This window comes from Lonchura striata, chromosome 1 (assembly GCF_050655825.1).
Source record: "Lonchura striata isolate lonStrDom1 chromosome 1, ASM5065582v1, whole genome shotgun sequence".
Classification (NCBI taxonomy): Eukaryota; Metazoa; Chordata; class Aves; order Passeriformes; family Estrildidae; genus Lonchura; species Lonchura striata.
In genome coordinates, this window is record NC_140703.1 from 23,135,441 (window position 1) to 23,156,806 (window position 21,366).

Consider the following 21,366-nt stretch of genomic DNA (forward strand, 5'->3'; position numbering starts at 1 on the left):
CCGAGACAACTTTCCTGGGTTTTGACTTCGTCCTGATGCAGCCCCTCCTGGGAAATTGGTGCTCGTCCCAGAAGGCTCGAGATACAGAAAACTCGATGGCAGCTGCAGAAATGAAGGGCTGCGTTGAGTTGTCGAGAAGCAAGAACGTAGACAAGCGCCTTGTGTTTGGGAGTCAGCAGCTGCTGGACTTTTGCGATTGCTTTCACTGTGCTCTTAATGCCAGGAAGGCACGTGCACGCTGCAACAACCAGCTGGGCAAGAGTGGGCAGAAGAGAACGGGCGTCAGACAGCAGCTTACATAGTAGCATGGAAAGAGCAGTGTTTTTGGAGTGTGCAGCAAATCCGTGTTTCTGGACAAGGGAGGCATAAGTGCGCTGCGCTCCTAAGGTATCTCCCTGCGAGACACACTGTCAAAGCTTTTCGCTATGATGCAGTCTAGTTGCAGACGCACACTACGGCTCTCCGGAGCTGTCCGAAGCCAAGCGCCGGTGGCCGGCGTCTTTCGGCTGAAGCAGCGCTTCGGAGCGTACGGCTGCCGCTCCGCTGTTGTGTGCGCGAAGCAGCCGCTTCTCCTGCTCCGGGAGCCGGACAGAGCGGTAGCTTGTACGAGGGCGAAGAACGAAGCCGAAGAGCAGCGGGCTTTTGCGCACACCCTAAGGACTGCTACTGGACGGTGGTGGCCGCTCGCCTGCCTCTTCAATTCCCTTCTAGCATCCTTATGGAAGGTGTTCCCGGACAAATTCCCTGAGTTTTGAATTCCTCCTGATGCAGCCCCTCGTGGGAAACTCGTGCTCGTCCTCTGAGTCTCCGACATGCAGAGACCTCGATGGCAACTGCAGAAATGAAGGGCTGCGTTGAGTTGTCGAGAAGCAAGAACCTAGCCAGCGCCTTGTGTTTGGGAGTCAGCAGCTGCTGGACTTTTGCGATTGCTTTCACTGTGCACTGAATGCCAGGACGGCATGTGCACGTTAAAACAACGAGCTGGGCAAGAGTAATCGAAAGATCACGGCCGTCAGAAAGCAGCTTATATATTGCCCTGGAAAGAGCAATGTTTTTGGAGTTTGCAATAAAATCGTGTTTCTGGGCAAGGGAGGCATAAGTGCGCTGCGCTCCTAAGCTATCTCCCTGCGAGACACACTGCCAAAGCTTTTCGCTATGATGCAGTCTAGTGCAGACGCACATTACGGCTCTCCGGAGCTGTCCGAAGCCAAGCGCCGGTGGTCGGCGTCTTTCGGCTGAAGCAGCGCTTCGGAGCGTACGGCTGCCGCTCCGCTGTTGTGTGCGCGAAGCAACCGCTTCTCCTGCTCCGGGAGCCGGACAGAGCGGTAGCTTGCACGAGGGCGAAGAACGTTGCCGCAGGGAGACGACATTGTGTGCACAGCCTTGCGACTGCTAGAGGACGGTGGCTAAAGCTCCCTGCCTTTTCAATGCACTGCTGGCATGCTTTATTGAAGGTGTTCCGAGACAACTTTCCTGAGTTTTGACTTCGTCCTGATGCAGCCCCTCCTGGGAAACTCGTGCTCGTCCCAGAAGGCTCGAGATGCAGAAAACTCGATGGCAGCTGCAGAAATGAAGGACTCTGTTGAAGTGTGGAGAAGCAAGAACGTAGACAAGCGCCTTGTGTTTGGGAGTCAGCAGCTGCTGGACTTTTGCGATTGCTTTCACTGTGCTCTTAATGCCAGGAAGGCACGTGCACGCTGCAACAACCAGCTGGGCAAGAGTGGGCAGAAGAGAACGGGCGTCAGACAGCAGCTTACATAGTAGCATGGAAAGAGCAGTGTTTTTGGAGTGTGCAGCAAATCCGTGTTTCTGGACAAGGGAGGCATAAGTGCGCTGCGCTCCTAAGGTATCTCCCTGCGAGACACACTGTCAAAGCTTTTCGCTATGATGCAGTCTAGTTGCAGACGCACACTACGGCTCTCCGGAGCTGTCCGAAGCCAAGCGCCGGTGGCCGGCATCTTTCGGCTGAAGCAGCGCTTCGGAGCGTAGGGCTGCCGCTCCGCTGTTGTGTGCGCGAAGCAGCCGCTTCTCCTGCTCCGGGAGCCGGACAGAGCGGTAGCTTGTACGGGGGCGAAGAACGAAGCCGAAGAGCACCGGGCTTTTGCGCACACCCTAAGGACTGCTACTGGACGGTGGTGGCCGCTCGCCTGCCTCTTCAATTCCCTTCTAGCATCCTTATGGAAGGTGTTCCCGGACAAATTCCCTGAGTTTTGAATTCCTCCTGATGCAGCCCCTCGTGGGAAACTCGTGCTCGTCCTCTGAGTCTCCGACATGCAGAGACCTCGATGGCAACTGCAGAAATGAAGGGCTGCGTTGAGTTGTCGAGAAGCAAGAACCTAGCCAGCGCCTTGTGTTTGGGAGTCAGCAGCTGCTGGACTTTTGCGATTGCTTTCACTGTGCACTGAATGCCAGGACGGCATGTGCACGTTAAAACAACGAGCTGGGCAAGAGTAATCGAAAGATCACGGCCGTCAGAAAGCAGCTTATATATTGCCCTGGAAAGAGCAATGTTTTTGGAGTTTGCAATAAAATCGTGTTTCTGGGCAAGGGAGGCATAAGTGCGCTGCGCTCCTAAGCTATCTCCCTGCGAGACACACTGCCAAAGCTTTTCGCTATGATGCAGTCTAGTGCAGACGCACATTACGGCTCTCCGGAGCTGTCCGAAGCCAAGCGCCGGTGGTCGGCGTCTTTCGGCTGAAGCAGCGCTTCGGAGCGTAGGGCTGCCGCTCCGCTGTTGTGTGCGCGAAGCAACCGCTTCTCCTGCTCCTGCAGCCGGACAGAGCGGTAGCTTGCACGAGGGCGAAGAACGTTGCCGCAGGGAGACGACATTGTGTGCACAGCATTGCGACTGCTAGAGGACGGTGGCTAAAGCTCCCTGCCTTTTCAATGCACTGCTGGCATGCTTTATTGAAGGTGTTCCGAGACAACTTTCCTGGGTTTTGACTTCGTCCTGATGCAGCCCCTCTTGGGAAATTGGTGCTCGTCCCAGAAGGCTCGAGATACAGAAAACTCGATGGCAGCTGCAGAAATGAAGGACTCTGTTGAAGTGTGGAGAAGCAAGAACGTAGACAGCGCCTTGTGTTTGGGAGTCAGCAGCTGCTGGACTTTTGCGATTGCTTTCACTGTGCTCTTAATGCCAGGAAGGCACGTGCACGCTGCAACAACCAGCTGGGCAAGAGTGGGCAGAAGAGAACGGGCGTCAGACAGCAGCTTACATAGTAGCATGGAAAGAGCAGTGTTTTTGGAGTGTGCAGCAAATCCGTGTTTCTGGACAAGGGAGGCATAAGTGCGCTGCGCTCCTAAGGTATCTCCCTGCGAGACACACTGTCAAAGCTTTTCGCTATGATGCAGTCTAGTTGCAGACGCACACTACGGCTCTCCGGAGCTGTCCGAAGCCAAGCGCCGGTGGCCGGCGTCTTTCGGCTGAAGCAGCGCTTCGGAGCGTAGGGCTGCCGCTCCGCTGTTGTGTGCGCGAAGCAGCCGCTTCTCCTGCTCCGGGAGCCGGACAGAGCGGTAGCTTGTACGAGGGCGAAGAACGTTGCCGCAGGGAGACGACATTGTGTGCACAGCCTTGCGACTGCTAGAGGACGGTGGCTAAAGCTCCCTGCCTTTTCAATGCACTGCTGGCATGCTTTATTGAAGGTGTTCCGAGACAACTTTCCTGGGTTTTGACTTCGTCCTGATGCAGCCCCTCCTGGGAAACTCGTGCTCGTCCCAGAAGGCTCGAGATGCAGAAAACTCGATGGCAGCTGCAGAAATGAAGGACTCTGTTGAAGTGTGGAGAAGCAAGAACGTAGACAGCGCCTTGTGTTTGGGAGTCAGCAGCTGCTGGACTTTTGCGATTGCTTTCACTGTGCACTGAATGCCAGGACGGCACGTGCACGCTGAAACAACGAGCTGGGCAAGAGTAATCGAAAGATCACGGCCGTCAGAAAGCAGCTTATATATTGCCCTGGAAAGAGCAATGTTTTTGGAGTTTGCAATAAAATCGTGTTTCTGGGCAAGGGAGGCATAAGTGCGCAGCGCTCCTAAGCTATCTCCCTGCGAGACACACTGCCAAAGCTTTTCGCTATGATGCAGTCTAGTGCAGACGCACATTACGGCTCTCCGGAGCTGTCCGAAGCCAAGCGCCGGTGGTCGGCGTCTTTCGGCTGAAGCAGCGCTTCGGAGCGTACGGCTGCCGCTCCGCTGTTGTGTGCGCGAAGCAACCGCTTCTCCTGCTCCGGGAGCCGGACAGAGCGGTAGCTTGCACGAGGGCGAAGAACGTTGCCGCAGGGAGACGACATTGTGTGCACAGCCTTGCGACTGCTAGAGGACGGTGGCTAAAGCTCCCTGCCTTTTCAATGCACTGCTGGCATGCTTTATTGAAGGTGTTCCGAGACAACTTTCCTGGGTTTTGACTTCGTCCTGATGCAGCCCCTCCTGGGAAATTGGTGCTCGTCCCAGAAGGCTCGAGATACAGAAAACTCGATGGCAGCTGCAGAAATGAAGGACTCTGTTGAAGTGTGGAGAAGCAAGAACGTAGACAGCGCCTTGTGTTTGGGAGTCAGCAGCTGCTGGACTTTTGCGATTGCTTTCACTGTGCTCTTAATGCCAGGAAGGCACGTGCACGCTGCAACAACCAGCTGGGCAAGAGTGGGCAGAAGAGAACGGGCGTCAGACAGCAGCTTACATAGTAGCATGGAAAGAGCAGTGTTTTTGGAGTGTGCAGCAAATCCGTGTTTCTGGACAAGGGAGGCATAAGTGCGCTGCGCTCCTAAGGTATCTCCCTGCGAGACACACTGTCAAAGCTTTTCGCTATGATGCAGTCTAGTTGCAGACGCACACTACGGCTCTCCGGAGCTATCCGAAGCCAAGCGCCGGTGGCCGGCGTCTTTCGGCTGAAGCAGCGCTTCGGAGCGTAGGGCTGCCGCTCCGCTGTTGTGTGAGCGAAGCAACCGCTTCTCCTGCTCCGGGAGCCGGACAGAGCGGTAGCTTGTACGAGGGCGAAGAACGTTGCCGCAGGGAGACGACATTGTGTGCACAGCCTTGGCACTGCTAGAGGACGGTGGCTAAAGCTCCCTGCCTTTTCAATGCACTGCTGGCATGCTTTATTGAAGGTGTTCCGAGACAACTTTCCTGGGTTTTGACTTCGTCCTGATGCAGCCCCTCCTGGGAAACTCGTGCTCGTCCCAGAAGGCTCGAGATGCAGAAAACTCGATGGCAGCTGCAGAAATGAAGGACTCTGTTGAAGTGTGGAGAAGCAAGAACGTAGACAGCGCCTTGTGTTTGGGAGTCAGCAGCTGCTGGACTTTTGCGATTGCTTTCACTGTGCACTGAATGCCAGGACGGCACGTGCACGCTGAAACAACGAGCTGGGCAAGAGTAATCGAAAGATCACGGCCGTCAGAAAGCAGCTTATATATTGCCCTGGAAAGAGCAATGTTTTTGGAGTTTGCAATAAAATCGTGTTTCTGGGCAAGGGAGGCATAAGTGCGCAGCGCTCCTAAGGTATCTCCCTGCGAGACACACTGCCAAAGCTTTTCGCTATGATGCAGTCTAGTGCAGACGCACATTACGGCTCTCCGGAGCTGTCCGAAGCCAAGCGCCGGTGGTCGGCGTCTTTCGGCTGAAGCAGCGCTTCGGAGCGTACGGCTGCCGCTCCGCTGTTGTGTGCGCGAAGCAACCGCTTCTCCTGCTCCGGGAGCCGGACAGAGCGGTAGCTTGCACGAGGGCGAAGAACGTTGCCGCAGGGAGACGACATTGTGTGCACAGCCTTGCGACTGCTAGAGGACGGTGGCTAAAGCTCCCTGCCTTTTCAATGCACTGCTGGCATGCTTTATTGAAGGTGTTCCGAGACAACTTTCCTGGGTTTTGACTTCGTCCTGATGCAGCCCCTCCTGGGAAATTGGTGCTCGTCCCAGAAGGCTCGAGATACAGAAAACTCGATGGCAGCTGCAGAAATGAAGGGCTGCGTTGAGTTGTCGAGAAGCAAGAACGTAGACAAGCGCCTTGTGTTTGGGAGTCAGCAGCTGCTGGACTTTTGCGATTGCTTTCACTGTGCTCTTAATGCCAGGAAGGCACGTGCACGCTGCAACAACCAGCTGGGCAAGAGTGGGCAGAAGAGAACGGGCGTCAGACAGCAGCTTACATAGTAGCATGGAAAGAGCAGTGTTTTTGGAGTGTGCAGCAAATCCGTGTTTCTGGACAAGGGAGGCATAAGTGCGCTGCGCTCCTAAGGTATCTCCCTGCGAGACACACTGTCAAAGCTTTTCGCTATGATGCAGTCTAGTTGCAGACGCACACTACGGCTCTCCGGAGCTGTCCGAAGCCAAGCGCCGGTGGCCGGCGTCTTTCGGCTGAAGCAGCGCTTCGGAGCGTACGGCTGCCGCTCCGCTGTTGTGTGCGCGAAGCAGCCGCTTCTCCTGCTCCGGGAGCCGGACAGAGCGGTAGCTTGTACGGGGGCGAAGAACGAAGCCGAAGAGCAGCGGGCTTTTGCGCACACCCTAAGGACTGCTACTGGACGGTGGTGGCCGCTCGCCTGCCTCTTCAATTCCCTTCTAGCATCCTTATGGAAGGTGTTCCCGGACAAATTCCCTGAGTTTTGAATTCCTCCTGATGCAGCCCCTCGTGGGAAACTCGTGCTCGTCCTCTGAGTCTCCGACATGCAGAGACCTCGATGGCAACTGCAGAAATGAAGGGCTGCGTTGAGTTGTCGAGAAGCAAGAACCTAGCCAGCGCCTTGTGTTTGGGAGTCAGCAGCTGCTGGACTTTTGCGATTGCTTTCACTGTGCACTGAATGCCAGGACGGCATGTGCACGTTAAAACAACGAGCTGGGCAAGAGTAATCGAAAGATCACGGCCGTCAGAAAGCAGCTTATATATTGCCCTGGAAAGAGCAATGTTTTTGGAGTTTGCAATAAAATCGTGTTTCTGGGCAAGGGAGGCATAAGTGCGCAGCGCTCCTAAGCTATCTCCCTGCGAGACACACTGCCAAAGCTTTTCGCTATGATGCAGTCTAGTGCAGACGCACATTACGGCTCTCCGGAGCTGTCCGAAGCCAAGCGCCGGTGGTCGGCGTCTTTCGGCTGAAGCAGCGCTTCGGAGCGTACGGCTGCCGCTCCGCTGTTGTGTGCGCGAAGCAACCGCTTCTCCTGCTCCGGCAGCCGGACAGAGCGGTAGCTTGCACGAGGGCGAAGAACGTTGCCGCAGGGAGACGACATTGTGTGCACAGCATTGCGACTGCTAGAGGACGGTGGCTAAAGCTCCCTGGCTTTTCAATGCACTGCTGGCATGCTTTATTGAAGGTGTTCCGAGACAACTTTCCTGGGTTTTGACTTCGTCCTGATGCAGCCCCTCCTGGGAAACTCGTGCTCGTCCCAGAAGGCTCGAGATGCAGAAAACTCGATGGCAGCTGCAGAAATGAAGGACTCTGTTGAAGTGTGGAGAAGCAAGAACGTAGACAGCGCCTTGTGTTTGGGAGTCAGCAGCTGCTGGACTTTTGCGATTGCTTTCACTGTGCTCTTAATGCCAGGAAGGCACGTGCACGCTGCAACAACCAGCTGGGCAAGAGTGGGCAGAAGAGAACGGGCGTCAGACAGCAGCTTACATAGTACCATGGAAAGAGCAGTGTTTTTGGAGTGTGCAGCAAATCCGTGTTTCTGGACAAGGGAGGCATAAGTGCGCTGCGCTCCTAAGGTATCTCCCTGCGAGACACACTGTCAAAGCTTTTCGCTATGATGCAGTCTAGTGCAGACGCACACTACGGCTCTCCGGAGCTGTCCGAAGCCAAGCGCCGGTGGCCGGCGTCTTTCGGCTGAAGCAGCGCTTCGGAGCGTAGGGCTGCCGCTCCGCTGTTGTGTGCGCGAAGCAACCGCTTCTCCTGCTCCGGGAGCCGGACAGAGCGGTAGCTTGTACGAGGGCGAAGAACGTTGCCGCAGGGAGACGACATTGTGTGCACAGCCTTGCGACTGCTAGAGGACGGTGGCTAAAGCTCCCTGCCTTTTCAATGCACTGCTGGCATGCTTTATTGAAGGTGTTCCGAGACAACTTTCCTGGGTTTTGACTTCGTCCTGATGCAGCCCCTCTTGGGAAATTGGTGCTCGTCCCAGAAGGCTCGAGATACAGAAAACTCGATGGCAGCTGCAGAAATGAAGGGCTGCGTTGAGTTGTCGAGAAGCAAGAACGTAGACAAGCGCCTTGTGTTTGGGAGTCAGCAGCTGCTGGACTTTTGCGATTGCTTTCACTGTGCTCTTAATGCCAGGAAGGCACGTGCACGCTGCAACAACCAGCTGGGCAAGAGTGGGCAGAAGAGAACGGGCGTCAGACAGCAGCTTACATAGTACCATGGAAAGAGCAGTGTTTTTGGAGTGTGCAGCAAATCCGTGTTTTTGGACAAGGGAGGCATAAGTGCGCTGCGCTCCTAAGGTATCTCCCTGCGAGACACACTGCCAAAGCTTTTCGCTATGATGCAGTCTAGTGCAGACGCACACTACGGCTCTCCGGAGCTGTCCGAAGGCAAGCGCCGGTGGCCGGCGTCTTTCGGCTGAAGCAGCGCTTCGGAGCGTAGGGCTGCCGCTCCGCTGTTGTGTGCGCGAAGCAACCGCTTCTCCTGCTCCGGGAGCCGGACAGAGCGGTAGCTTGTACGAGGGCGAAGAACGTTGCCGCAGGGAGACGACATTGTGTGCACAGCCTTGCGACTGCTAGAGGACGGTGGCTAAAGCTCCCTGCCTTTTCAATGCACTGCTGGCATGCTTTATTGAAGGTGTTCCGAGACAACTTTCCTGGGTTTTGACTTCGTCCTGATGCAGCCCCTCTTGGGAAATTGGTGCTCGTCCCAGAAGGCTCGAGATACAGAAAACTCGATGGCAGCTGCAGAAATGAAGGGCTGCGTTGAGTTGTCGAGAAGCAAGAACGTAGACAAGCGCCTTGTGTTTGGGAGTCAGCAGCTGCTGGACTTTTGCGATTGCTTTCACTGTGCTCTTAATGCCAGGAAGGCACGTGCACGCTGCAACAACCAGCTGGGCAAGAGTGGGCAGAAGAGAACGGGCGTCAGACAGCAGCTTACATAGTACCATGGAAAGAGCAGTGTTTTTGGAGTGTGCAGCAAATCCGTGTTTTTGGACAAGGGAGGCATAAGTGCGCTGCGCTCCTAAGGTATCTCCCTGCGAGACACACTGCCAAAGCTTTTCGCTATGATGCAGTCTAGTGCAGACGCACACTACGGCTCTCCGGAGCTGTCCGAAGCCAAGCGCCGGTGGCCGGCGTCTTTCGGCTGAAGCAGCGCTTCGGAGCGTAGGGCTGCCGCTCCGCTGTTGTGTGCGCGAAGCAACCGCTTCTCCTGCTCCGGGAGCCGGACAGAGCGGTAGCTTGTACGAGGGCGAAGAACGTTGCCGCAGGGAGAAGACATTGTGTGCACAGCCTTGCGACTGCTAGAGGACGGTGGCTAAAGCTCCCTGCCTTTTCAATGCACTGCTGGCATGCTTTATTGAAGGTGTTCCGAGACAACTTTCCTGGGTTTTGACTTCGTCCTGATGCAGCCCCTCCTGGGAAACTCGTGCTCGTCCCAGAAGGCTCGAGATGCAGAAAACTCGATGGCAGCTGCAGAAATGAAGGACTCTGTTGAAGTGTGGAGAAGCAAGAACGTAGACAGCGCCTTGTGTTTGGGAGTCAGCAGCTGCTGGACTTTTGCGATTGCTTTCACTGTGCACTGAATGCCAGGACGGCACGTGCACGCTGAAACAACGAGCTGGGCAAGAGTAATCGAAAGATCACGGCCGTCAGAAAGCAGCTTATATATTGCCCTGGAAAGAGCAATGTTTTTGGAGTTTGCAATAAAATCGTGTTTCTGGGCAAGGGAGGCATAAGTGCGCTGCGCTCCTAAGCTATCTCCCTGCGAGACACACTGCCAAAGCTTTTCGCTATGATGCAGTCTAGTGCAGACGCACATTACGGCTCTCCGGAGCTGTCCGAAGCCAAGCGCCGGTGGTCGGCGTCTTTCGGCTGAAGCAGCGCTTCGGAGCGTACGGCTGCCGCTCCGCTGTTGTGTGCGCGAAGCAACCGCTTCTCCTGCTCCGGGAGCCGGACAGAGCGGTAGCTTGCACGAGGGCGAAGAACGTTGCCGCAGGGAGACGACATTGTGTGCACAGCCTTGCGACTGCTAGAGGACGGTGGCTAAAGCTCCCTGCCTTTTCAATGCACTGCTGGCATGCTTTATTGAAGGTGTTCCGAGACAACTTTCCTGGGTTTTGACTTCGTCCTGATGCAGCCCCTCCTGGGAAATTGGTGCTCGTCCCAGAAGGCTCGAGATACAGAAAACTCGATGGCAGCTGCAGAAATGAAGGGCTGCGTTGAGTTGTCGAGAAGCAAGAACGTAGACAAGCGCCTTGTGTTTGGGAGTCAGCAGCTGCTGGACTTTTGCGATTGCTTTCACTGTGCTCTTAATGCCAGGAAGGCACGTGCACGCTGCAACAACCAGCTGGGCAAGAGTGGGCAGAAGAGAACGGGCGTCAGACAGCAGCTTACATAGTAGCATGGAAAGAGCAGTGTTTTTGGAGTGTGCAGCAAATCCGTGTTTCTGGACAAGGGAGGCATAAGTGCGCTGCGCTCCTAAGGTATCTCCCTGCGAGACACACTGTCAAAGCTTTTCGCTATGATGCAGTCTAGTGCAGACGCACACTACGGCTCTCCGGAGCTGTCCGAAGCCAAGCGCCGGTGGCCGGCGTCTTTCGGCTGAAGCAGCGCTTCGGAGCGTAGGGCTGCCGCTCCGCTGTTGTGTGCGCGAAGCAACCGCTTCTCCTGCTCCGGGAGCCGGACAGAGCGGTAGCTTGTACGGGGGCGAAGAACGAAGCCGAAGAGCAGCGGGCTTTTGCGCACACCCTAAGGACTGCTACTGGACGGTGGTGGCCGCTCGCCTGCCTCTTCAATTCCCTTCTAGCATCCTTATGGAAGGTGTTCCCGGACAAATTCCCTGAGTTTTGAATTCCTCCTGATGCAGCCCCTCGTGGGAAACTCGTGCTCGTCCTCTGAGTCTCCGACATGCAGAGACCTCGATGGCAACTGCAGAAATGAAGGGCTGCGTTGAGTTGTCGAGAAGCAAGAACCTAGCCAGCGCCTTGTGTTTGGGAGTCAGCAGCTGCTGGACTTTTGCGATTGCTTTCACTGTGCACTGAATGCCAGGACGGCATGTGCACGTTAAAACAACGAGCTGGGCAAGAGTAATCGAAAGATCACGGCCGTCAGAAAGCAGCTTATATATTGCCCTGGAAAGAGCAATGTTTTTGGAGTTTGCAATAAAATCGTGTTTCTGGGCAAGGGAGGCATAAGTGCGCTGCGCTCCTAAGCTATCTCCCTGCGAGACACACTGCCAAAGCTTTTCGCTATGATGCAGTCTAGTGCAGACGCACATTACGGCTCTCCGGAGCTGTCCGAAGCCAAGCGCCGGTGGTCGGCGTCTTTCGGCTGAAGCAGCGCTTCGGAGCGTACGGCTGCCGCTCCGCTGTTGTGTGCGCGAAGCAACCGCTTCTCCTGCTCCGGGAGCCGGACAGAGCGGTAGCTTGCACGAGGGCGAAGAACGTTGCCGCAGGGAGACGACATTGTGTGCACAGCCTTGCGACTGCTAGAGGACGGTGGCTAAAGCTCCCTGCCTTTTCAATGCACTGCTGGCATGCTTTATTGAAGGTGTTCCGAGACAACTTTCCTGAGTTTTGACTTCGTCCTGATGCAGCCCCTCCTGGGAAACTCGTGCTCGTCCCAGAAGGCTCGAGATGCAGAAAACTCGATGGCAGCTGCAGAAATGAAGGGCTGCGTTGAGTTGTCGAGAAGCAAGAACGTAGACAAGCGCCTTGTGTTTGGGAGTCAGCAGCTGCTGGACTTTTGCGATTGCTTTCACTGTGCTCTTAATGCCAGGAAGGCACGTGCACGCTGCAACAACCAGCTGGGCAAGAGTGGGCAGAAGAGAACGGGCGTCAGACAGCAGCTTACATAGTAGCATGGAAAGAGCAGTGTTTTTGGAGTGTGCAGCAAATCCGTGTTTCTGGACAAGGGAGGCATAAGTGCGCTGCGCTCCTAAGGTATCTCCCTGCGAGACACACTGTCAAAGCTTTTCGCTATGATGCAGTCTAGTTGCAGACGCACACTACGGCTCTCCGGAGCTGTCCGAAGCCAAGCGCCGGTGGCCGGCGTCTTTCGGCTGAAGCAGCGCTTCGGAGCGTACGGCTGCCGCTCCGCTGTTGTGTGCGCGAAGCAGCCGCTTCTCCTGCTCCGGGAGCCGGACAGAGCGGTAGCTTGCACGAGGGCGAAGAACGTTGCCGCAGGGAGACGACATTGTGTGCACAGCCTTGCGACTGCTAGAGGACGGTGGCTAAAGCTCCCTGGCTTTTCAATGCACTGCTGGCATGCTTTATTGAAGGTGTTCCGAGACAACTTTCCTGAGTTTTGACTTCGTCCTGATGCAGCCCCTCCTGGGAAACTCGTGCTCGTCCCAGAAGGCTCGAGATACAGAAAACTCGATGGCAGCTGCAGAAATGAAGGGCTGCGTTGAGTTGTCGAGAAGCAAGAACCTAGCCAGCGCCTTGTGTTTGGGAGTCAGCAGCTGCTGGACTTTTGCGATTGCTTTCACTGTGCACTGAATGCCAGGACGGCATGTGCACGTTAAAACAACGAGCTGGGCAAGAGTAATCGAAAGATCACGGCCGTCAGAAAGCAGCTTATATATTGCTTTGGAAAGAGTACTGTTTTTGGAGTGTGCAGTAAAATCGTGTCTCTGGGCAAGGGAGGCATAAGTGCGCTGCGCTCCTAAGGTATCTCCCTGCGCGACACAATGCCAAAGCTTTTCGCTATGATGCAGTCTAGTGCAGACGCACACTACGGCTCTCCGGAGCTGTCCGAAGCCAAGCGCCGGTGGCCGGCGTCTTTCGGCTGAAGCAGCGCTTCGGAGCGTACGGCTGCCGCTCCGCTGTTGTGTGCGCGAAGCAGCCGCTTCTCCTGCTCCGGCAGCCGGACAGAGCGGTAGCTTGTACGAGGGCGAAGAACGTTGCCGCAGGGAGACGACATTGTGTGCACAGCCTTGCGACTGCTAGAGGACGGTGGCTAAAGCTCCCTGCCTTTTCAATGCACTGCTGGCATGCTTTATTGAAGGTGTTCCGAGACAACTTTCCTGGGTTTTGACTTCGTCCTGATGCAGCCCCTCTTGGGAAATTGGTGCTCGTCCCAGAAGGCTCGAGATACAGAAAACTCGATGGCAGCTGCAGAAATGAAGGGCTGCGTTGAGTTGTCGAGAAGCAAGAACGTAGACAAGCGCCTTGTGTTTGGGAGTCAGCAGCTGCTGGACTTTTGCGATTGCTTTCACTGTGCTCTTAATGCCAGGAAGGCACGTGCACGCTGCAACAACCAGCTGGGCAAGAATGGGCAGAAGAGAACGGGCGTCAGACAGCAGCTTACATAGTACCATGGAAAGAGCAGTGTTTTTGGAGTGTGCAGCAAATCCGTGTTTTTGGACAAGGGAGGCATAAGTGCGCTGCGCTCCTAAGGTATCTCCCTGCGAGACACACTGCCAAAGCTTTTCGCTATGATGCAGTCTAGTGCAGACGCACACTACGGCTCTCCGGAGCTGTCCGAAGCCAAGCGCCGGTGGCCGGCGTCTTTCGGCTGAAGCAGCGCTTCGGAGCGTAGGGCTGCCGCTCCGCTCTTGTGTGCGCGAAGCAACCGCTTCTCCTGCTCCGGGAGCCGGACAGAGCGGTAGCTTGTACGAGGGCGAAGAACGTTGCCGCAGGGAGACGACATTGTGTGCACAGCCTTGCGACTGCTAGAGGACGGTGGCTAAAGCTCCCTGCCTTTTCAATGCACTGCTGGCATGCTTTATTGAAGGTGTTCCGAGACAACTTTCCTGGGTTTTGACTTCGTCCTGATGCAGCCCCTCCTGGGAAACTCGTGCTCGTCCCAGAAGGCTCGAGATGCAGAAAACTCGATGGCAGCTGCAGAAATGAAGGGCTGCGTTGAGTTGTCGAGAAGCAAGAACCTAGCCAGCGCCTTGTGTTTGGGAGTCAGCAGCTGCTGGACTTTTGCGATTGCTTTCACTGTGCACTGAATGCCAGGACGGCACGTGCACGCTGAAACAACGAGCTGGGCAAGAGTAATCGAAAGATCACGGCCGTCAGAAAACAGCTTATATATTGCCCTGGAAAGAGCAATGTTTTTGGAGTTTGCAGTAAAATCGTGTCTCTGGGCAAGGGAGGCATAAGTGCGCTGCGCTCCTAAGGTATCTCCCTGCGAGACACACTGCCAAAGGTTTTCGCTATGATGCAGTCTAGTGCAGACGCACATTACGGCTCTCCGGAGCTGTCCGAAGCCAAGCGCCGGTGGTCGGCGTCTTTCGGCTGAAGCAGCGCTTCGGAGCGTAGGGCTGCCGCTCCGCTGTTGTGTGCGCGAAGCAGCCGCTTCTCCTGCTCCGGCAGCCGGACAGAGCGGTAGCTTGCACGAGGGCGAAGAACGTTGCCGCAGGGAGACGACATTGTGTGCACAGCCTTGCGACTGCTAGAGGACGGTGGCTAAAGCTCCCTGCCTTTTCAATGCACTGCTGGCATGCTTTATTGAAGGTGTTCCGAGACAACTTTCCTGGGTTTTGACTTCGTCCTGATGCAGCCCCTCTTGGGAAATTGGTGCTCGTCCCAGAAGGCTCGAGATACAGAAAACTCGATGGCAGCTGCAGAAATGAAGGGCTGCGTTGAGTTGTCGAGAAGCAAGAACGTAGACAAGCGCCTTGTGTTTGGGAGTCAGCAGCTGCTGGACTTTTGCGATTGCTTTCACTGTGCTCTTAATGCCAGGAAGGCACGTGCACGCTGCAACAACCAGCTGGGCAAGAATGGGCAGAAGAGAACGGGCGTCAGACAGCAGCTTACATAGTAGCATGGAAAGAGCAGTGTTTTTGGAGTGTGCAGCAAATCCGTGTTTCTGGACAAGGGAGGCATAAGTGCGCTGCGCTCCTAAGGTATCTCCCTGCGAGACACACTGTCAAAGCTTTTCGCTATGATGCAGTCTAGTTGCAGACGCACACTACGGCTCTCCGGAGCTGTCCGAAGCCAATCGCCGGTGGTCGGCGTCTTTCGGCTGAAGCAGCGCTTCGGAGCGTACGGCTGCCGCTCCGCTGTTGTGTGCGCGAAGCAGCCGCTTCTCCTGCTCCGGGAGCCGGACAGAGCGGTAGCTTGTACGGGGGCGAAGAACGAAGCCGAAGAGCACCGGGCTTTTGCGCACACCCTAAGGACTGCTACTGGACGGTGGTGGCCGCTCGCCTGCCTCTTCAATTCCCTTCTAGCATCCTTATGGAAGGTGTTCCCGGACAAATTCCCTGAGTTTTGAATTCCTCCTGATGCAGCCCCTCGTGGGAAACTCGTGCTCGTCCTCTGAGTCTCCGACATGCAGAGACCTCGATGGCAACTGCAGAAATGAAGGGCTGCGTTGAGTTGTCGAGAAGCAAGAACCTAGCCAGCGCCTTGTGTTTGGGAGTCAGCAGCTGCTGGACTTTTGCGATTGCTTTCACTGTGCACTGAATGCCAGGACGGCATGTGCACGTTAAAACAACGAGCTGGGCAAGAGTAATCGAAAGATCACGGCCGTCAGAAAACAGCTTATATATTGCCCTGGAAAGAGCAATGTTTTTGGAGTTTGCAATAAAATCGTGTTTCTGGGCAAGGGAGGCATAAGTGCGCTGCGCTCCTAAGCTATCTCCCTGCAAGACACACTGCCAAAGCTTTTCGCTATGACGCAGTCTAGTGCAGACGCACACTACGGCTCTCCGGAGCTGTCCGAAGCCAAGCGCCGGTGGTCGGCGTCTTTCGGCTGAAGCAGCGCTTCGGAGCGTACGGCTGCCGCTCCGCTGTTGTGTGCGCGAAGCAGCCGCTTCTCGTGCTCCGGGAGCCGGACAGAGCGGTAGCTTGTACGAGGGCGAAGAACGTTGCAGCAGGGAGACGACATTGTGTGCACAGCCTTCGCAATTCTGGAGGACGGTGGCTAAAGCTCCCTGGCTTTTCAATGCACTGCTGGCATGCTTTATTGAAGGTGTTCCGAGACAACTTTCCTGGGTTTGACTTCGTCCTGATGAAGGAGGAGGAATCAGATGGTGTTTGGGATACTTCCTTCGATGTTTGGATTTCTTAAGGTCAGCCACCAGCTGAGGGCCAGTGACCTCTAGACACACACTCTGGCCCTTTTCCCTGAGATTTAAAACTCACCAGTGCAGGTTCCTGATGTCAGTTTGTAGTGCTCCCTTGGGTCTATCAGGGCAGCAGAAATTTGTGGAAAGGACAACTTCGGTCTGGGGTCCATCCTTCGATATAAGGATACTATGCAGTCAGGTCCCAGCCAGGGTCCAGGCGCACTTGGGCACATCCTTTGGCCATTTTCCCTGGGAAAGAAAACTCACCAGTCCATGTTGCTGATGTCACTTAGTAGGGCTCCCTTGGGTCTATCAGGGCAGCAGAAGTTTGAGGTGGGGACAACTTCGGTCTGTGATCCATTCTTCGATATAAGGATATTATGCAGTCAGGTCCCAGCAGGGGCCAGGGACCCCTGGGCACATGCTTTGGCCATTTTCCCTGGGAAAGAAAATTCACCAGTCCATGTTGCTGATGTCACTTAGTAGGGCTCCCTTGGGTCTATCTGGGCAGCAGAAATTTGAGGTGCGGACAATTTTGGTCTGTGATCCATCCTTCGATATAAGGATTATTTGCAGTCAGGTCCCAGCCCTTTTCTTAGGGCTCCTGGGCACATCCTTTGGCCATTTTCCCTGGGAAAGAAAACTCACCAGTCCATGTTGCTGATGTCACTTTGTAGGGCTCCCTTGGGTCTATCTGGGTAGCAGAAATTTGAGGTGCGGAAAATTTTGGTCTGCGATCCATACTTCGATATAAGGATTATTTGCAGTCAGGTCCCAGCCCTTTTCTTAGGGCTCCTGGGCACACCCTTTGGCCATTTTCCCTGGGAAAGAAAACTCACCAGTCCAGGTTGCTGATGTCAGTTTATAGGGCTCCCTTGGGTCTATCTGGGAAGCAGAAATTTGAGGAGGGGACAACTTTGGTCTGCGAACCATCCTTAGATATAGGGATTCTCTGCAGTCAGGCACCAACGCTGTGCCACGGGCCACTGGGCACATCCTTTGGCCATTTTCCCTGGGAAAGAAAATTCACCCGTCCAGGTTGCTGATGTAAGTTTGTAGGGCTCCCTTGGGTCTATATGGGAAGCAGAAATTTGAGGAGGGGACAACTTAGGTCTGGGGTCCATTTTTCCATATAAGGATTCTTTGCAGTCAGGCCCCATCCCAGTGGCAGGGGCCCCTGGGCACATCCTTTGGCCATTTTCCCTGGGAAAGAAAACTCACCTGTCCAGGCTGCTGATGTCAGTTTGTAGGGCTCCCTTGGGTCTATCAGGGCAGCACAACTTTGAGGTGGGGACAATTTTGGTCTGTGATCCACCCTTCGATATAAGGATTTTCTGCATTCAGGCCCCAGCCCTGCGCTTGGGGCCCCTGGGCACATCCTTTGGCCATTTTCCCTGGGAAAGAAAACTCACCAGTCCAGGTTCCTGATGTCACATTGTAGGGAACCCTTGGGTCTATCTGGGAAGCAGAAATTTTAGGAGGGGACAACTTTGGTCTGCGATCCATCCTTCGATATAGGGATTCTTTGCAGTCAGGCTCCAGCCTAGTGCCAGGGGCCCCTGGGCACATCCTTTGGCCATTTTCCCTGAGAAAGAAAACTCACCAGTCCAGGTTGCTGATGTCAGTTTGTAGGGCTCCCTTGTGTCTCTCAGGGCAGCACAACTTTGAGGAGGGGACAACTTCGGTCTGGGGTCCATTCTTCGATATAAGGATTCTTTGCAGTCAGGTGCCAGCCCTGTGCTTGGGGCCCCTGGGCAAATGCTTTGGCCATTTTCCCTGGGAAAGAAAACTCACCAGTCCAGGTTCCTGATGTCACATTGTAGGGAACCCTTGGGTCTATCTGGGAAGCAGAAATTTGAGGAGGGGACAACTTTGGTCTGCGATCCATCCTTCGATATAGGGATTCTTTGCAGTCAGGCCCCATCCCAGTGCCAGGGGCCCCTGGGCACATCCTTTGGCCATGTTCCCTGGGAAAGGAAACTCACCAGTCCAGGTTGCTGATGTCAGTTTGTAGGGCTCCCTTGGGTCTCTCAGGGCAGCACAACTATGAGGAGGGGACAACTTCAGTCTGGGGTCCATCCTTCGATATAAGGATTTTTTGCATTCAGGTCCCATCCAGGGGTAAGGGGCCCCTGGGCACATCCTTTGGCCATTTTCCCTGGGAAAGAAAACTCACCAGTCCAGGTTGCTGATGTCAGTTTGTAGGGCTCCCTTGGGTCTATATGGGAAGTAGAAATTTGAGGAGGGGACAACTTCGGTCTGCGATCCATCCTTCGATATAGGGATTCTTTACAATCAGTCCCCAGCCCAGGGCCAGGGCCCCTGGGCACATCCTTTGGCCATTTTCCCTGGTAAAGAAAACTCTCCAGTCCAGGTTGCTGATGTCAGTTTGTAGGGCTCCCTTGGGTCTCTCAGGGCAGCACAACTTTGAGGATGGGACCATTTTGGTCTGTGATCCATCCTTCGATATAGGGATTCTTTACAATCAGTCCCCAGCCCAGGGCCAGGGCCCCTGGGCACATCCTTTGGCCATTTTCCCTGGTAAAGAAAACTCTCCAGTCCAGGTTGCTGATGTCAGTTTGTAGGGCTCCCTTGGGTCTATCAGGGCAGCACAACTTTGAGGTGGGGACAATTTTGGTCTGTGATCCACCCTTCGATATAGGGATTCTTTACAGTCAGGCCCAGCCCATTGCCAGGGGCCCCTGGGCACATCCTTCGGCCATTTTCCCTGGGAAAGAAAACTCACCAGTCCAGGTTGCTGATGTCAGTTTGTAGGGCTCCCTTGGGTCTATATGGGAAGTAGAAATTTGAGGAGGGGAGAACTTCGGTCTGGGGTCCATCCTTCAATATAAGGATTCTTTGCATTCAGGCCTGTGCCCAGTGCCAGGGGTCCCTGGGCACATCCTTTGGCCATTTTCCCTGGGAAAGAAAATTCATCTGTTCAGGCTGCTGATGTCAGTTTGTAGGGCTCCCTTGGGTCTATCTGGGCAGCAGGAATTTGAGGAGCGGACAATTTCGGTCTGCGATCCATCCTTCGATATAAGGATTCTTTGCAGTCAGGTCCCAGCCCTGGTCTTGGGGCCCCTGGGCACATCCTTTGGCCATTTTCCCTGGGAAAGAAAACTCACCAGTCCAGGTTCCTGATGTCAGTTTGTAGGGCTCCCTTGGGTCTATCAGGGCAGCACAAGTTTGAGGTGGGGACAATTTTGGTCTGTGATGCACCCTTCGATAGAGGGATTCTTTACACTCAGGCCCGAGCCCAGTGCCTGGGGCCCCTGGGCACATCCTTTGGCCATTTTCCCTGGGAAAGAAAATTCACCAGTCCAGGTTGCTAATGTCAGTTTGTAGGGCACCCCTGGGTCTATCAGGGCAGCACAACTTTGAGGAGGGGACAACTTCGGTCTGGGGTCCATCCTTCGATATAAGGATTCTTTGCAGTCAGGTCTGAGCCCAGGGCCAGGGGCCCCTGGGCACATCCTTTGGCCATTTTCCCTGGGAAAGAAAATTCACCAGTCCAGGTTGCTGATGTCAGTTTGTAGGGCTCCCTTGGGTCACTCAGGGCAGCACAACTTTGAGGAGGGGACAACTTCGATTGGGGGTCCAAACTTCGATATAAAGATTCTCTGCAGTCAGGGCCCAGCCCAGGGCCAGGGGCCCCTGGGCACATCCTTGGGCCATTTTCCCTGGGAAAGAAAACTCACCAGTCCAGGTTGCTAATGTCAGTTTGTAGGGCTCCCTTGGGTCTCTCAGGGCAGCACAACTTAGAGGAGGGGACAACTTCGGTCTGGGGTCCATCCTTCGATATAAGGATTTTTTGCATTCAAGTCCGAGCCCAGTTCCTGGGGCCCCTGGGCACATCCTTTGGCCATTTTCCCTGGGAAAGAAAACTCACTAGTCCAGGTTGCTGATGTCAGTTTGTGGGGCTCCCTTGGGTCTATCAGGGCAGCACAACTTTGAGGAGGGGACAACTTCGGTGTGGGGTCCAAACTTCCATATAAGGACTCTCTGCAGTCAGGTCCCAGCCCTGTGCTTGGGGCCCCTGGGCACATGCTTTGGCCATTTTCCCTGGGAAAGAAAACTCACCAGTCCAGGTTGCTGATGTCAGTTTGTAGGGCCCCCTTGGGTCTCTCAGGGCAGCACAACTTTGAGGAGGGGACAACTTCGGTCTGGGGTCCATTCTTCGATATAAGGATTCTTTGCATTCAGGCCCGTGCCCAGTGCCAGGGGTCCCTGGGTACATCCTTTGGCCATTTTCCCTGGGAAAGAAAACTCACCAGACCAGGTTGCTGATATCAGTTTGTAGGGCTCCCTTGGGTCTATCAGGGAAGCACAAGTATGAGATGGGGACAACTTCGGTCTGCGATCCATCCTTCGATATAAGGATTCTTTGCATTCAGGCCCGAGCCCAGTGCCAGGGGCACCTGGGCACATTCTTCGGCCATTTTCCCTGGGAAATAAAACTCACCAGTCCAGGTTCCTGATGTCAGTTTGTAGGGCTCCCTTGGGTCTATCAGGGCAGCACAACTATGAGGAGGGGACAACATCAGTCTGGGGTCCATCCTTCGATATAAGGATTTTTTGCATTCAGGTCCGAGCCTAGTGCCAGGGGCCCCTGGGCACATCCTTTGGCCATTTTCCCTGGGAAAGAAAACTCACTAGTCCAGGTTGCTGATGTAAGTTTGTAGGGCTCCCTTGGGTCTATATGGGAAGCAGAAATGTGAGGAGGGGACAACTTTCTTCTGGGGTCCATTGTTCGATATAAGGATTCTTTGCAGTCAGGCCCCATCCCAGTGCCAGGGGCCCCTGGGCACATCCTTTGGCCATTTTCCCTGGGAAAGAAAACTCACCTGTCCAGGCTGCTGATGTCAGTTTGTAGGGCTCCCTTGGGTCTATCTGGGCAGCAGAAATTTGAGGAGCGGACAATTTTGGACTGCGATCCATCCTTCGATATAAGGATTCTTTGCAGTCAGGTCCCAGCCCTGCTCTTGGGGCTCCTGGGAACATCCTTTGGCCATTTTCCCTGGGAAAGAAAACTCACCAGTCCAGGTTGCTGATGTCAGTTTGTAGGGCTCCCTTGGGTCTATCAGGGCAGCACAAGTTTCAGGTGGGGACAATTTCTGTCTGTGATCCACCCTTCGATAGAGGGATTCTTTACAGTCAGGCCCGAGCCCAGGGCAGGGGCCCCTGGGCACATACTTTGGCCATTTTCCCTGGGAAAGAAAACTCACCAGTCCAGG